This window comes from Wyeomyia smithii, chromosome 1 (assembly GCF_029784165.1).
Source record: "Wyeomyia smithii strain HCP4-BCI-WySm-NY-G18 chromosome 1, ASM2978416v1, whole genome shotgun sequence".
Classification (NCBI taxonomy): domain Eukaryota; kingdom Metazoa; phylum Arthropoda; class Insecta; order Diptera; family Culicidae; genus Wyeomyia; species Wyeomyia smithii.
The window spans coordinates 93679632-93691623 of NC_073694.1; positions in this window are offsets into that span (position 1 = coordinate 93679632).

Genomic DNA, 11992 nt, shown 5'->3' on the forward strand with positions numbered 1-11992 from the left:
TTGCTTGATAGACCGTTCTCACTTTCTGTATATTTCACCAGTCTATTGCGGATTACCCTCTCAAGCACCTTGCCCGCCGTGTCCAGCAGGCAGATTGGTCTGTATGCCGATGGGTCACCTGGTGGTTTCCCAACCTTCGGCAACAGCACCAGCCTCTGGCGCTTTCACACGTCCGGGAAGAGGCAGTCGTCAAGGCATTTCTGCATGACCGCCGTGAACAACCCGGGGGCTTCTTTGATGGCCATCTTGATGGCCAAGTTCGGGATTCCGTCTGGTCCCGGAGCCTTGCCTACCTTCAGGGAGTTTGCGATCTCGATCAATTCATCTTCCGTCACCCTTACCGCATCGTCAGCCTCTGCACGGCTGCCGTCACTCACGGTAGGTGGTGACTCGTCAGCCGGAGGCCAGAGACTTGGTTCGTGGCTTGGAAAGAGGCCCTGAATGATCGTTTCTAGCATCGCTGGTGATTGTTCGGCCGGGGCTAGCGCACCTCTAGTCTTGGTCATAACGATCCTGTAGGCGTCACCCCACGGGTTCGAATTGGCACTGGCGCAGAGTCGTTCGAAACAGGCTCGTTTGCTGGCTCTGATTGCGCTCTTAAGCGTTGCCTTAGCGGATCTGAATGCGACACCGCGTTCCGCTCTTTGCTCGTCGGAACGTGCGCGTTGCATCCTCCGTCTTGCACGGAGGCATGCATTGCGCAGGCCTGCTTTCGTATCGCTCCACCAGTATGTCGGTGGCCTCCCCTCTCTAGGCGGACGAGACCTAGGCATCGTGGCGTCGCACGCCCATGACAGCATCGAATTTAGATGGTCCACATCCGGGAGCAGTTCACCCCCTTCGTGCTTCCATCTAATTGCCTGCCCAAAAACATCTGCATCGAAATGCAATGTTTTCCAGCCGTAGAAGGATGGAATATTGGCCCTACTCGCTGCTTGCTTCCGCACGCCTACCTCATAGCGGATCGATTGGTGATCGCTATTCGTGTAGCTGTCGTCTACCCTCCAGTTCGTGATCAGTCCCGGGCTGCAGAACGTCACATCGATAATCGATTCGGCACCGTTTCTACTGTAGGTGCATTTTGCACCAACGTTAGCCAAGTCTAAGTTGAGCTTTGCCAAATCTTCCAACAAGACCTGGCCCCTCTTGTTTGTACAGCGACTCCCCCACTCGACAGCCCAAGCGTCACCCGTAACCACCAACGGCCATAGGCCCGTCAGTTCCACGGTTGCTTGATCGACCATCTGCGCGAACGTTTCGGTAGACCAACTTGGCGGAGCATAGCAACTGCAGTAGAATACTCCATCCACTTTGGCAATAACGTACCCCTCTCTAGAGGTCGACACAATCTCCTGAACCGGGGACCTGCCTGTCGTACAAATGGCCGTCTTCCCAGACTTGTCCGATACCCAGTTACCATTTCCGGTTGGGATTCGGTATGGGTCCGAGACGATGGCCACGTCCGACAACGACTCAGCAGCCGCTTGGTGTAGCAACTGCTGCGCCGCATAGCAGTGGTTCAGGTTTAACTGTATCACCCTCAGGCCTGCGGCTTAGTAGCCGGCCGTGCAGCCGGCCGTGCAGCCGGCCGTGCAGCCGGACACTTGGGGCCTCCCATGGCGTGTTTGGCGTCCCGTTTACCGGTGCATACCAGACACTTGGGAGGTGCACCGCAGTCCCGTGCCTTGTGGCCTGCGCCACCGCAGCGGCGGCATAAATTGGACCTGTCGGGCCCTTTGCACGACAAGGATTTATGCCCCCGCTCAAAGCACCTGAAGCAAACGTCAGGCTGTTGGAAGGTGCCCAGAGGGCAGACCGACCAACCCACCTTCAACGTGGCCTTCTTCAGGGCCTTGTTACCCTCCGCTAGTGGAAGCTTTATGGTAGCAACCTGGGTGCCGGCCGGGCCCCTGCGGAGACGAACTGCCTCTGCGGTCACTACCACTCCACACTCTCGTTCGAAGGCTTGTGCTATGTCGCACCCTTCGGTGATCTCGTCCAGGTTTTTAAGCTGGAGAGTCACTTCAGGAGTGAGGGCTCGGATTTGAACCTCCTCGCCTAGCACTTCCTGGGCCATCTTTTTATAGGCACAGCCCTTGCCCTTCGCCACTTTGCGGAGTTCGAGGATCATCTCGCCAGTGCGTGACCGACGAATTGACCTGACGTCCGTGCCGAGGTCTTTGAGCTTGGGTTCGCCTCTCATGGCCTTCAAGACTTCGGCGTACTTAGACGCATCGGTCTTGAAAATGAGCGCGTCACCCTTGCTCCGCCTACTCGCCCCTTGCGGCTTCTTATTGCGGTCGCCGCGCTTCGCGCGTCGTTCCCGCTTCTGCCGCTTCTTATTCACCACGGTGGTCCAATCCGTGGCTTCGCCGTTTGCCGGTTCGCCGTTTGCCGGTTCTTTGCTCGGCTGGATCGACGAGCCAGCTTCCTGGCTGTCACCGAACAACCGCCTTCGTTGCGTCCTGGGGGCCGTTTCCCCCGGAGAGTCCTTCGCACGTTTGCCAGTCGGTTCAGTTGAACAGACTTCGGCAAACGATGCTGCAGCTGTTTGTGTGTATTTAGACACAGCTGCAGCACTCCCTTTTTTAGGCTGGTTGAGCCTTGCCTCTAGCGCGAGTGCCTTGCTTTCGGCATCGTTAGCCCGTTTAAGGGCTTGCGAAAGCTCGGATTTCGCGCTGCAAACGTTCATACGTAACAACAGAAGACATTGTTTCAGGTCTTTTGATATGTTGCTACGTTTGTCCGTGAACTTGAGTATTTCATCAAGTTGTACGGACACCGCCTCCACGCTAGGGAACTTGTTCGTGTGGCTTTCTACCGCAGAGAGTAGCATAGCCCCAGATATCTGTTCCCGCTCCTTGGCGGTTTTAGGTGTTTCCACCTTGCCACCAGTCTTCGCCGTTCCAGTTGGTGCTGGCTTAGGCGTGCCCGCCTTTGCCCCAACTCGGAATTCCCCTGTCGGTGTCGCAAAAGGTGTACCAACCTGTGCGCCGCCTTTACCGGCATCGGCCAGTCTCGGTGGAGACCGGGCGATGCCCCGCCTGGCAAACGAGTTTACTAACCCGTCCGCCCCATCCACTACCTTCGCCTCTTCGTCGATTTTATAGGAAAACATTTTGGTTAAAAGGGTCCCCCTTCCAGCCGCTATCCTGGGTCATGGTGGAGTGGTCGCCTATATGGTCCCACGGTGGCCTATGCCGGAGCAGTGAGGTCATGGCTAGTGAAGGTCGCCATAGCCCCTCATGAGCAACTATGACGCCTCCCGACCGGCGTAAGTCAGGAAAGGGCATCTGATCCCACTCCTGCCTGATTCCCATCAGGCAATGACCGCGGAACGTACTGGAAGGCCTGCCAGGTTTTATGGGACGGAGACCCCTGCAGCCGTATGCCACCTCGCCGTTTCAAACCGTTGTCACACGACTTTACTAAGAGAGCTCGGTGCAGGTGCCAGCCCTACGTCGTGGTATAAAATCGTATTCTCTCTCAAAAACCTAAAAACACAGCGACCAGTACACCATAATTGGGACCTTACTGGTATCAGCCCCAATAGGCAGGTTAGTGCATTTGGATGATGGGAGCGGCACTACTCGCTCCGTCGAAGCTGTTTACGGGTGGCCGTGGCTTTTACGGGGAATCGACTGCCCAATGCCCGAAACCCCACCACTCCCTAGGCAAGCTCCCGCTGCCGGTCCAGGACTAATTGATGCTATCACACACCTATCGGTGGTCACACACGCGTGCATGGCCTCGACGGTCGCCAGGCGTCGACCCGTGGTGGCCTGCAGCTCAGCCGAGGGGTAGTCTGCTTTTACCCATGCTGAGCAACCTAAGCTGAACAGCTAAAGCCCTTGGTCTCCCCGGGACCGCCGTTAGGCATTACTTCAGGGAGAGGGCCCGTCGTGCTTTTCGCACTTACCTCTATGGGTAGCAGAGCAGCCTATACAGGCCAGTTAGTTAACCGTTAACTAACTGGGGCACGTCGATGGTTTCCCGTCGATTGGTGCCCTGCAAAATACTAACGGTCTGTGATGCTGCCGTGATGACCGCATCCCAGATTTCCCTATTTTCGCACATCCTACGCACTATATTCTCTGGCGTGGTGTCCATCCCACTTATTGCCAGCATTTCGTACCGTACCCGCTCGAAGCGCGAACATGTGAAGAACACATGCTCTGCGCTTTCTTCCGCACCGGTACAAGCGGGGCACATAGGGGACTCGGCGTACCCGAACCTATGCAGGTACTGCCTAAAGCAGCCATGGCCTGACGGAATCTGTGTCAGATGGAAGGTTACTTCCCCATGGCGCCTATTAATCCAGCCTGCTAACTCTGGAATGAGTCGGTGTGTCCATCTACCTTTTGTAGTGTTGGACCACTCCCGCTGCCACCTGGCCATTGAGGATGACCGTATGGTGTTGCGAATACCCCTCGTGTCGCATTGGTCGAAACACTCTACATCCTCTTTGACGATGATGCTGATGGGCATCATGCCAGCCAGGACGCAGACCGCCTCGTACGACACTGTTCGGTATGCGCACGCGACCCTTAGGCACATTAGCCTGTACGTACTCTCGAGTTTGCCGCGATGGCACGAGGTACTCAATACCTTGGACCACACTGGTCCTCCATACCTGAGTATGGACGTGGTCACGCTAGCAAGGACTTTGCGCCTGCTGCTACGAACCGTCGAGTTGTTTGCCGTCATGCGAGATAGCGCTGCCACAGCCATGGAAGCTTTCTTGCAGGTATAATCGACGTGGCTCCCGAACGTGAGCTTGTCGTCGATCATAACCCCCAGAAGCTTCAACGAGCGTTTTGAGGCGATAGTGCATGTACCGGCACTAATCGATGCCTCCTGCTCAGACTTTCTGTTATTTACAACAATAACTTCAGTCTTATGGTGCGCTAGCTCCAGTTTCCTGGAGTGCATCCAGTCTTCCACTACGCGTATTGATAGCGCGGCCTTTAACTCTACCTCTCTAATAGACTCGCCATAGACCTCAAGAGTTATGTCATCGGCGAAGCCCACGATCACCACCCCTGGAGGGAGTGTTAGTTTTAACACGCCGTCATACATAGCGTTCCACAGTACCGGATCCAGGATGGAACCTTGCGGTAACCGGAACGCTTTTCTGACCCTCGTTTGTGTTATACACTAGCACTCGATTCTGAAAGTAGTTGCCCAGAATCTTGTACAGCGACGTCGGCACTCTGAGACTCTGTAGCGCTAAGGCTATGGAGTCCCAGCTGGCACTGTTAAACGCGTTCTTCACGTCAAGCGTGACGATCGCGCAGTAACGAATGCCCCTCCTCTTGCGTTGGATTGCAACCTCAGCCGTTCTGGTGACGGAGAGAATTGCATCCACCGTGGACCTACCTTTTCGAAAACCGAACTGGTTGCTTGATAGACCGTTCTCACTTTCTGTATATTTCACCAGTCTATTGAGGATTACCCTCTCAAGCACCTTGCCCGCCGTGTCCAGCAGGCAGATTGGTCTGTATGCCGATGGGTCACCTGGTGGTTTCCCAACCTTCGGCAACAGCACCAGCCTCTGGCGCTTCCACACGTCCGGGAAGAGGCAGTCGTCAAGGCATTTCTGCATGACCGCCCTGAACAACCCGGGGGCTTCTTTGATGGCCGTCAGCCGGAGGCCGTCACTCACGGTAGGTGGTGACTCGTCAGCCGGAGGCCAGGGACTTGGTTCGTGGCTTGGGAAGAGGCCCTGAATGATCGTTTCTAGCATCGCTGGTGATTGTTCGGCCGGGGCTAGCGCACCTCTAGTCTTGGTCATAACGATCCTGTAGGCGTCACCCCACGGGTTCGAATTGGCACTGGCGCAGAGTCGTTCGAAACAGGCTCGTTTGCTGGCTCTGATTGCGCTCTTAAGCGTTGCCTTAGCGGATCTGAATGCGACACCGCGTTCCGCTCTTTGCTCGTCGGAACGTGCGCGTTGCATCCTCCGTCTTGCACGGAGGCATGCATTGCGCAGGCCTGCTATCGTATCGCTCCACCAGTATGTCGGTGGCCTACCCTCTCTAGGCGGACGAGACCTAGGCATCGTGGCGTTGCACGCCCATGACAGCATCGAATTTAGATGGTCTACATCCGGGAGCAGTTCACCCCCTTCGTGCTTCCATCTAATTGCCTGCCAAAAAACATCTGCATCGAAATGCAATGTTTTCCAGCCGTAGAAGGATGGAATATTGGCCCTACTCGCTGCTTGGTTCCGCACGCCTACCTCATAGCGGATCGATTGGTGATCGCTATTCGTGTAGCTGTCGTCTACCCTCCAGTTCGTGATCAGTCCCGGGCTGCAGAACGTCACATCGATAATCGATTCGGCACCGTTTCTACTGTAGGTGCATTTTGTACCAACGTTAGCCAAGTCTAAGTTGAGCTTTGCCAAAGCTTCCAACAAGACCTGGCCCCTCTGGTTTGTACAGCGACTCCCCCACTCGACAGCCCAAGCGTTGAAGTCACCCGCAACCACCAACGGCCATAGGCCCGTCAGTTCCACGGTTGCTTGATCGACCATCTGCGCGAACGTTTCGGTAGACCAACTTGGCGGAGCATAGCAACTGCAGTAGAATACTCCATCCACTTTGGCAATAACGTACCCCTCTCTGGAGGTCGACACAATCTCCTGAACCGGGGACCTGCCTGTCGTGCAAATGGCCGTCCTCCCAGACTTGTCCGATACCCAGTTACCATTTCCGGTTGGGATTCGGTATGGGTCCGAGACGATGGCCACGTCCGACAACGACTCAGCAGCCGCTTGGTGTAGCAACTGCTGCGCCGCATAGCAGAGGTTCAGGTTTAACTGTATCACCCTCAGGCCTGCGGCTTAGTAGCCGGCCGTGCAGCCGGACACTTGGGGCCTCCCATGGCGTGTTTGGCGTCCCGTTTACCGGTGCATACCAGACACTTGGGAGGTGCACCGCAGTCCCGTGCCTTGTGGCCTGCGCCCCCGCAGCGGCGGCATAAATTGGACCTGTCGGGCCCTTTGCACGACCAGGATTTTTGCCCCCGCTCAAAGCACCTGAAGCAAACGTCAGGCTGTTGGAAGGTGCCCAGAGGGCAGACCGACCAACCCACCTTCAACGTGGCCTTCTTCAGGGCCTTGTTACCCTCCGCTAGTGGAAGCTTTATGGTAGCAACCTGGGTGCCGGCCGGGCCCCTGCGGAGACGAACTGCCTCTGCGGTCACTACCACTCCACACTCTCGTTCGAAGGCTTGTGCTATGTCGCACCCTTCGGTGATCTCGTCCAGGTTTTTAAGCTGGAGAGTCACTTCAGGAGTGAGGGCTCGGATTTGAACCTCCTCGCCTAGCACTTTCTGGGCCGTCTTTTTATAGGCACAGCCCTTGCCCTTCGCCTCTTTGCGGAGTTCGAGGATCATCTCGCCAGTGCGTGACCGACGAATTGACCTGACGTCCGTGCCGAGGTCTTTGAGCTTGGGTTCGCCTCTCATGGCCTTCAAGACTTCGGCGTTCATTCCGCGTCGAACACTCGACAGAAACGGACGTGCAAAATGGTCGTTCTATTACAATCCGGTCCGTGTGTACGAATAGCCAAACAAAAGAGTGTATTATTCGCGCTAAAGGCCAACTAGATTGTGAGTTGTGTCGATACGTTCTGTACCCGGCTCACAACTTTGGCTGTATTTGTGCAAAATACCAGCTGCAGTTTTGATCTGTGCACCGTGAATAGATCTTTTTAATCCAAGCCCATCAGTTGACAGTCGAGTCCGTGTCGCTGTGCTGAGTGATCTCACACCCGGCTCACTGCTGGTGGCTGTATTGGTGCTGCTGTACTGGTGCTGCTGGCTGCTTTGGGTGCAGCTTCGAACGATCGGACAACCACTGCTGGAAGGAAGAAGTAAAGAGGTACGTGTTCTTGTCGGCGCTAGTGCGCTAGTGCGCTACATTTAGCGCAATGGATATAGATCCCTCGCCTCCCGTGCCACCATCCCCGAACCCCCCTGACCCTGACCCTTCTGTTACCCCCTCCCCTGTTCATTCTCCAGTCCCCCCTCGCCCCAGGCTTTACCCGGACGGATCTCAACAGGGCAGCTATACTGTTTATTTTCGTCCAAAGGCAGGAGTGAATTCAAAGCGTTTAAACATACTGCAAATTGCTAAAGACCTGACGAAGGGGTACAAGGCCGTGACCGAAATTTCAAGGTCCGACCTAACAAGCTTCGTGTCGTGGTCAGTGATATGACACAGGCCAATGCTATCGCTTGCTCTGAGCTCTTCACACGCGAGTATCGCGTCTACATACCCGCACGAGACGTGGAGATCGACGGTGTCATAACCGATTCGAATCTGTCTGTCGAGTGTATCCTAAAAAGCGCAACCGGTTGCTTCAAAAATACCGAAACACAGGCGAGAATTTTGGATTGTAAGCAATTGCGGTCCATGTCTCTCGTCGGCGGTAAAAAAGTTTACACTCCGTCAGACTCGTTTCGCGTTACGTTTGCCGGATCTGCACTCCCTAGCCACGTCTCGATCGACCGGGTTCGTCTGCCTGTGCGATTGTATGTACCCCGTGTTATGAATTGCACCAATTGCAAGCAGTTAGGCCACACAGCCGCCTACTGCTGCAATAAGGCACGATGTAGCAAGTGTGGGGAGACTCATGCGGAAGATTCTTGCAGTGTTAATGCTGAAAAATGTATTCACTGTGGGGAAAACCAGCATGAGCTCTCCACATGCCCGGTGTACATGCAGCGCAGAGATAAAATCAAGCGGTCACTTAAGGAGCGTTCAAAGCGTTCTTACGCTGAGATGCTGAAGAAGACCGTGACCACTTCTACCATAACATCGAACCCCTTTGATCTGTTGCCCTCCGATGAAACCGATTCTGACGATTCATCAGCGGGAACATCTTATGCCAATCCTGGGGAGTCTAGGAAGAGGAAAAATGTTTCTTCTCCTAAACTTCCCCGTAAAGGTCCTAAGATTTCCCAAAGTGTAATGAAAAGTACGAACAAACCAAACAGTGCTGCGGAAAAACCGAAGCAAACTCCTCCTGGGCTTGCAAATTTAAAGTCCCAGAAGGAGTTCCCAGCACTGCCAGGAACATCTAAAACCCCAGTTGTTCCTTTTGCACATCCAGTTGATGAAACAAACTCTGGATTAGTGAAATTTTCTGACATTGTGGACTGGATTTTTGAAAATTTCAATATACCCGATCCAATTAAAATTTTTCTTACAGCATTCCTCCCAACAGTTAGATCATTTTTGAAGCAGTTGACTGCCCAATGGCCCCTCCTTGCAGCGATTGTATCCTTCGATGCCTAATTCAACTGCGTATATGAAGGATTCTATCTCTGTCTTACAGTGGAATTGTAGAAGTATTTTACCAAAAATTGATTCGTTTAAAGTTTTGATAAATAAAAACAAATGCGATGCATTTTCCCTTTGTGAAACTTGGCTTACTTCAAATATTGATCTCAACTTCCATGATTTTAATATTATTCGCCCTGATCGAGACACCCCATATGGAGGAGTACTTTTAGGGATTAAAAAGTGCTTTTCTTTCTATCGTATTAACCTCCCCTCGATTCCAGGCATCGAAGTTGTCGCATGTCAAATGACAATACAAGGTAAAGAGCTTTGTATTGCCTCAATATATATTCCTCCCAGAGCACAGATTGGGCAACGGCTGCTCTTTGATTTAATAGAACTTCTTCCCCCGCCACGTTTGATTTTGGGAGACTTCAACTCTCATGGTGTGGCTTGGGGTTCCCCATACAATGATAACCGCTCCTCTTTAATCTATAACCTTTGCGATGACTTCGACATGACTATTTTAAACAACGGTGAAATGACACGTATCCCGAAACCTCCAGCGCGCCCAAGCGCTTTGGATCTATCCTTATGTTCGACGTCGCTACGGTTGGATTGCACATGGAAGGTAATCCTTGATCCTCACGGTAGCGACCATTTGCCTATTCCTATTTCAATTAATAACGGGTCGACTCGCATGCGACCAATTGACATTCCGTATGACCTCACACGGAATGTCGATTGGAAGTTATACGAGGAAATGATTTCAAAAGCGGTCGAGTCGATTCAACATCATCCACCACTTGAAGAATACAACCTCCTCGCGGGCTTGATTCTCGACGCCGCGTTGCAAGCCCAAACGACGAAATATCCCGGCGTAACGATCAAAGAACGGCCTCCCACTCCGTGGTGGGACCAAGAGTGCTCCGATGTCTACACGCAAAGATCCAACGCGTTTAAGGCCTACCAGAAGGGAGGTATACCTGGCGACTATTTACGGTATTCGGAGCTTAATACCAAGCTTAAAAGTTTGGCTCAAGCAAAGAAACGCGGATATTGGCGTCGGTTCGTGAACGAGACGTCGAGGGAGACATCGATGAGCACTCTTTGGAACACAGCCCGAAGAATGCGGAATCGCGTAACGGTCAACGAAAGCGAGGAGTCTTCAAGTCGGTGGATATTTGATTTTGCCAGGAAAGTATGTCCGGACTCTGTTCCTGAGCAAAACATTGTTCGCGATGCGTCTCCGGGCCATGACGCGATAGAATCACCTTTTACGATGGCAGAATTTTCAGTTGCCCTCCTGTCCTGTAACAATAACGCGCCTGGGTTAGATAGAATCAAATTCAACTTGTTGAAGAATCTACCCGGCAATGCCAAGAGGCGCTTTTTGAACTTGTTCAATAAGTTCCTGGAGCAAAACATTGTACCGCAGGATTGGAGACAAGTGAAGGTGATCGCCATCCAAAAACCAGGGAAACCAGCTTCTGATCACAACTCTTATAGGCCGATTGCAATGCTATCCTGTATCCGGAAGTTGATGGAAAAAATGATACTCCGTCGTTTAGACCATTGGGTCGAATCAAATGGTCTACTATCAGCTTCCGCCGTGCCAAAGGGACGAATGATTGTCTTGCGTTGCTTTCAACAGATATTCAGCTGGCGTATGCTCGCAAAGAACAAATGGCGTCTGCGTTCTTGGACATTAAGGGGGCTTTTGATTCCGTTTCTATTGACATTCTTTCGGGTAAACTGCACCGACAAGGATATTCTCCAATTTTAAACAATTTTTTGCACAATTTGTTGTCCGAAAAGCACATGCATTTTACGCACGGCGATTTGGCAACTTTTCGCATTAGCTACATGGGTCTTCCCCAGGGCTCATGTTTAAGCCCCCTTCTTTACAACTTTTATGTAAATGACATCGACGAATGTCTGGCAAATTCATGCACGATAAGACAACTTGCAGACGACAGTGTAATCTCTGTTACAGGAGCCAAAGCTGCCGATTTGCAAGGACCATTGCAAGATACCTTGGACAATTTGTCTGCTTGGGCTTTACAGCTAGGTATCGAATTCTCTCCGGAGAAGACTGAGATAGTAGTTTTTTCTAGGAAGCATGAACCTGCTCAGCTTCAAACACAATTAATGGGTAAAACGATTTCTCAGGTTTTGGTACACAAATATCTTGGTGTATGGTTCGACTCTAAAAGCACCTGGGGTTGTCACGTGAGGTATCTGATGAAAAAATGTCAACAAAGAGTGAATTTTCTTCGTACAATAACCGGACAATGGTGGGGAGCCCACCCAGGAGACCTTATAAGGCTTTACCAAACAACGATATTGTCTGTTATTGAGTACGGGTGTTTCTGCTTCCGCTCCGCAGCAAACACACATTTGATCAAACTGGAGCGAATACAATATCGTTGTTTGCGTATCGCCTTAGGTTGCATGCAGTCGACCCATACGATGAGTTTGGAGGTCTTAGCTGGAGTACTACCATTGAAAAACCGCTTCTGGAGCCTGTCTTCTCGTATTCTTATCAAATGTGAGGTCTTGAACCGTCCCGTGATTGGAAATTTTGAAAGGTTAATCGAACTTAATTCTCAAACCCGTTTTATGACATTGTATTTCAATCACATGTCCCAAAATATTAACCCTTCTTCGAATATTCCAAATCGTGTCGACTTATCAAAT